Source organism: Pipistrellus kuhlii, unplaced genomic scaffold, assembly GCF_014108245.1.
Source record: "Pipistrellus kuhlii isolate mPipKuh1 unplaced genomic scaffold, mPipKuh1.p scaffold_m20_p_28, whole genome shotgun sequence".
Taxonomy (NCBI): domain Eukaryota; kingdom Metazoa; phylum Chordata; class Mammalia; order Chiroptera; family Vespertilionidae; genus Pipistrellus; species Pipistrellus kuhlii.
This window is the reverse complement of record NW_023425527.1, coordinates 752,571-758,570: the sequence shown is the minus strand read 5'-3', so window position 1 is coordinate 758,570 and position 6,000 is coordinate 752,571.

Below are 6,000 nucleotides of genomic sequence, written 5' to 3'. Positions count from 1 at the left end.
TGTTGCTCTCAGAGGAAAGCAATGGTATCCTAGTCTATTCCACACACGATGCAAGGAGCAGGAGTACTCCGGGAAGGAGGAAGGTACTATTCGGAAGGAAGGTATCTCGCCTCCAGGCTGCAGACACTCAGCCAGACTGGGTGAGTATGTCCCCAGGACCTGCTTCCTCTCTCCCTCCCTCAGCTTATCTCTCTCACAATTTGATGTTGTAACTCTGTTTACTTGTCTGAATCTATCTAACTGGGCCTCTCTGAGGGCAGGAATCGGGGCTCTTATCTCTGCCTCTCACACCCAGTCCGGTGCTTGGCTCAGAGCTGGCTCTTCGGAAAGTGTTTCCTAGCGAACAGCATGGACGGGTAAAGCCAAATTAGAATAAATGAAGATGCAGCCAGCTCCGTCCTCCCTTGCTGCCTACTCACATCCAGCCCTCTTTCCTGGAGGTCTTACCCAAAGCTGTGGTTGAATGGAAATAACCCGTCACCTGGGCATTTCCAGTTCTGACTGTCCTCTGTGCCTCACTGATGGACAGATCTCTTTTTACAAACCTCTGGGCCTCAGCTTGGTCATCTGTAAAATGGGGGTAATCATAGCACCCACCATCTAGCCTTAGTGTGAGGAGTCCGTGGGTTAATACCTGCAGAGTGCTTAGAGCAATGCTGCTGGTAGTAACTGCTCAATAAATAAGAGTGATAATAATTCTTTCTGACCATCCCATGCTGCTTAAGAGCAATAAATCACAATTTATTGAATCACACCTACCATTAAATCACACCTAGCAATTTGCAAGACACTTTCACACGGCTGCCCATTCATTTCTTCAGCGAACCACAGCTCTGCCCCCAAGGAGAATGAGTTCAGGCAGAGGAGAGAGCACTGTAGAGACCTACACCTGCCCTGGGAGGTCTGTATGCTTGTGGCTTCTTTTGTAGCCAAGGAAACAGGAGCCAGAGTATCCCAGCAGGAGCAACACTCCGGCCTTTTATTATTGAAATCACTCTGCTGGAGTTTTCCCAGCGGGGGGGGGGGGGGGGGGGGGGAGAAAGACCCTTGAAGGCAGCCAGTTCTGGCGGGTGTGGTGTGGGCCCTTCTTTCCTTGTGAAAGGCAAAGCAACCGAGCCTCCTGGGGCTCTTGGGAAATGCAGATTCTGACTCAGTGGGTCTGGAGTAAGGATTGAAACTTTGCATTTCTCCTATTTAAAAATATATATGTGTGTTTTTATTGATTTCAGATGGAGGAAAGGAGAAGGAAAGAGAGAGAAATCTCAATGAGAAACTTCTACCAGCTGCCTCCTACACACCTCCTACAGGGGATCAAGCCCAAACCCAGACCTGCGACCTCCTGGTGCCTGAAACCACGCTCAACCAACAGAGCCACATGGGCCACGCTGAAACCCTGAATGTCTAAGGTTAATGCCAATGGTGACTATATCCACCGTCCACGCCTTAAAAAGCAAGGTCACAGCAAGGCAGACTCATGCAGAGTTTGTACTGAGCTTCACTGCTCTTGACTTCAGAGTCTCTGGAATAATCCTTCTGACCTGATAAGAAATTGTGGCCACTCTCCAGAAATGACAAGCAGGGGAAATGCTGGTGGTATAAGCTTAATGGCCCTTTTAAGAAACAAACAAAATTTGTTTTGCAAATTTTACAAAATATAAGACATGTGGACAGAGTCAATTCCCTTTATTTGACCCAGGTCTTCCTTCTGAAAAACTGATGTTGGGCCTCACGGTGGCCAGAGAGTGACACCTGTGAGAGATAACCACCAGGTGGCAGCAGATTTACACAGTCCCCTCTACCCCCTCTCCTGCCTCACGCCTCAGAAATTTCCAAATTTCCCCCCCAGCTGGCCCAGCCAGCTAATCCAACAAATTAATCTATGCTGTGATAATGGGCAAAAGGAGCTCATGTGCTTCTCTTCAGTAGTATATTTTCCATTTAATGGAAATGATAAGAGACTGTTTTCTAAACCAGATAAAGAATGATTAATAGGTGAGTTCCAGCCACACTGTAGGGTCATGTATCACTATGGAGATATTTTTAAACAGGGGGACCTTTCTGTGCTCCACAAATTGCATCTATGCAGGTGTTCTAGATCTTACCACCTGTTCCCCCACCCCAATAAATAGCTTAGTGTTTAGGCACCAATTCTAGAGTTCAGCTGCCAAGGTTCAAATCCAGGTACTACCACTTACTAAGGATGATGTTGAGTAAGGACCTTAACATTTCTGCGACTGTTTCCTGATCTGTGAAATTGGAGTAATGCCATTGATTTTTATGAAATTAAATAACATTTAAAGTACCAGAAAAGTGACCAGCATACAGTAAGCACTTGTCATCAGTTCTCGTCTTCATCATCCCACACTTTGCTGCCTTTTACCCACCAAGTTCTTCTCCTGTCTTTCCTCCAACCTCAATGCCCTCCCAGGCGCCTCAAAGATAAGGTGACCAGACGTCCCGCTTTTGGCGGGACAGTCCCAATTTTTAATCTTTATAAACATCGGGACTTTTTAAAAATGCTACGGGATGCAGGACAAATTGTTAAAAATTGGGACTGTCCCGCCAAAAGCGGGACGTCTAGTCACCTTACTCAAAGAACAAAGGGAGAATTGAGACCCCAACCTGGTAATAACCACCAGGCAAGTTTTTCTGGGCACAGTGTTCTCCAGATTTCATGACCTCCCCTCAAGTTGGGGCTGAGCTCTAGGGACAGCAAAGCATACAAAAGGGGAGGAACACCGACCGGACCAGACTCCGGAGAGCCTGGCTCAGCATTTCTGCGGGAGATAAATCGGTGAGTATCACCTTGTGCTTACCAAGAGCCCGGGGTTTGCCGGGAACTCGGTGTGTGAGGGCAGATGGCTGGGTGGTCACCTGGCCCCGCTCAGCTCCTACCTGGGATCTGCACACACTGCTCCACGCGGACCAGCTGACCAGCGGACCAGCGGCTTCCTCTCCCGCACTCCTGTTGGATTCCATAAGCTTTCTTTGCCTCCTCTGCCTGCGCCCTCCTCTGTGGCTCCAAACACGCTCATTCTCATCTGCACTAATGGGCACACGGTGAGCGGTTCTCAAACGTTGCTGCATATTCGAATCACCTGGGGAGCGCTTCCAATCCGAGTCCCAGGCTGAATCCCAACCCAATTAAACCAGAGTCTCCGGGAATGGGGCCCAGGCGTCAGAGAACCAGTGCTCTCGAATAGGGTTCCTCAAGCCTTCATGCACATGCAGGTTACCCAGTGCGCTTTTGTTGACATGCACATTCTGGTTCACTGGGGTTGAGATAGACTCTGAAATTCTGGGTTCCTAATCTAATAAGCTCCCGATGATACTGCCGGCCCACAGACGGAGCTTTGAGCAGCGAGGCTGTAGAACTATGGTTCTCACACGGGAGCACCTAGCAGAGCCCTCGGGAGGGCTTGTGAGAATCCACCCCAGGTTCAGACTCAGAAGCTTGGAGTGGGGCGGGATTACATGCATTTTTAACAGTCCGGGGACACACTTGGGGCAGCACAGGTGTAGGGCAGGGGTCGGCAAACTCATTAGTCAACGGAGCCAAATATCAACAGGACGACGATTGCAATTTCTTTTGAGAGCCACATTTTTTAAACTTAAACTTCTTCTAACGCCACTTCTTCAAAATAGACTCGCCCAGGCCGTGGTATTTTGTGGAAGAGCCACACTCAAGGGGCCGAAGAGCCGCATGTGGCTCGCGATCCACAGTTTGACCACGGGTGTAAGGGATGGAGCTCCTCCTGACCCGAAGGAGAGGGTCAGGAGGCTTAGGAGTCTGCTTCCCACTTCACCAGCTCTGGGATGTTGGAAAAGTTATTTACCCTCTCTGAACTGTCATTACGTCATCGGTAAAGCGGCCATTAGGTTAACTGGGCTAGCATGAGACACCTAACAGACTGCTTAGTGCGCTGCTCCTCCAATTTGATGGCCGGCTTGAACTACTGGCAGAGTTTTCAAAGAAACCAACCCATCGCTGTTGATTTCGTTGGTCTGGGGTACTGAGCATCAGGACTTTTTTTATTTTTTTTTAATTACTCAGGCAATTCTATTGTGAAGCCAATACTGTGTCCTGGCCTGGCACCATGGCTCTCAAACTTTGTGTACACCGCACCACAGGTGGCTGGGCTGCGTGCCCAGAGTTGCTGGTTGGGAAGGGCTGAGAACTGTCGCTTCTAATACAGTCCCAGTGCTGCGGGGATTACACTGGTCCCGGGCTGTCGAATGAGCTGGGGTCCGAGGGTAATCTCGGTTTGTCCAGGTCCAAGCAGCATGTTTGGCGCGTCACCAGCTGTCCCAGGCACACCAACCTACAATCCCGCCTCCGTCTGAGAGGGCGTGGGGAGAGCCCCTTTGTGTGTGTGTGGGGGGGGGGGGGGGGGAGCCTGCGTGGTTTGTCCCGAAGGAGAGGGTCAGGCCTCTCAGCTCACACTCGGCGTTGGGGGAGAGGGGTGGCCTTGGCCTGGGCGATGGGGGCCCAGAATCCCGATGCGCAGGTGGGAGCCGCGGAGGCCTGTGCGCTCAGCGCAGGAAGGACTTGCCCGGTCTGGAAGGGCCCGGGCTTCCTCTTGGCGGCCAGCTCCCCGGCGTGGGAGGCGGCCCAGCTGAGCTGGGGGGACCAAGATGTTTGCCCTGGAAGATGTCTGCGGGCCCTTTGAAGCCTGAGCCGGAACCTTCCCGCAGCCTTTTCTCCCGCTTTCTGTTTGTCCAAGGAGGTGACAAGCTGGCGCTCGGGCCTCCCTGCCGGGTCCCTTGGCCTCGCAGCGAGCGGCCTGCTTTCCCCGGGGAACGGCCGCTCTGAGCAAAGCCAGCTCCATGGGCGGCGAGGAGGCACCTGGTGAGGGCGGTGCAGAGCTCTCAGCCTCCCGGCCCCACAGACGCTTATTGGGGGGCTCCCTGGGGGCCCCGGGGGCCTGGGCGCCCCCCGCCAAACTGCGCGAGGCGGGGAAGAGGGCTCAGCTCAGCCCACCCCGCCCGCCGGCCACATCGGAGCACCAAGAGAACACCGAGTCTTTATTACAGGAATCCCTAAGAAACAGCCCCACGAGAAAACCCACACGTAGGAAAAAAGAAAAGAAAAACCAAAACACGAATAAAGCCACACACAGATGAGGGGCGGGCGCTCCCCCGCGGCGCGCAGGGGGGGCGGCCCGGAGCGCAGCCAGGAGCCCCGCCAGGGGCGCTCCTTGGCCCCTGGGGTCAAATCCGACAGGAGCTCGGGCTTCGGGGTCAGGGGGGGGCCCTGTCTGGCCGGAGGGGTTGCCCTCCCCCACCCCCGCACTTCCTGAGCACCCACCGCGCCCTCCTCCTCTCGGGGTGACTGGAGGCCACCTGGCCCACAAAAGCTTGGCTGGCACCCCCAGCCCCCGCGCGGCTGGGCTGCTTCCACACCCCGGGGTGGGGTGGGGTGGGGAGAGGAGGTGACTCAAACCTCGGGCTGCCCGGGATCCATCTCCCCGGAGAGGTCAGCACGGTCTCCTCCCGACCCTGGGGCCGGACACCCTCCCTCTGGCAGTGGTTGAGCCGGGTAAGGTTCGCAGAACCCGAGTTTCCCTTCCTCCTGGGGTCATTCACCTGGATCTTGGGCTCTTGGCAAGGCAGGGGCACCCAGCAAGCCCTTCTGGCCCAGCGCTCCCACCGGGGCTGACAGCCCCTTCCGCTGGCCCCACACTCCTCCTGCCGGACCAGAGTCCTCCAGCTCCGGGGCGGCCACCCTCCCCATCCCTGCTGGGGGTCGAGCCAGCCCCTAACGGGGGCAGCCGGAGGGGCCCAGGCGGGGTAGTCGGCAGATGCCTCTCTTTCCTGGCCCATCGCCCCTCAGAGGGGGGCCCTGTGACTGCCCAGGGCTCTCCCTCCCCGCGCTCTGTGCCAGAGAAGACTGGGAACAAAGGGTATTCAGAGGGAGCAGGGGATAGGGTCGGGGGTCAGGCAGTGTCTGTGGCCCAGCAGGGGTGATGGGAAAGGCTGGGAAGCAGGGGCTCCACCATC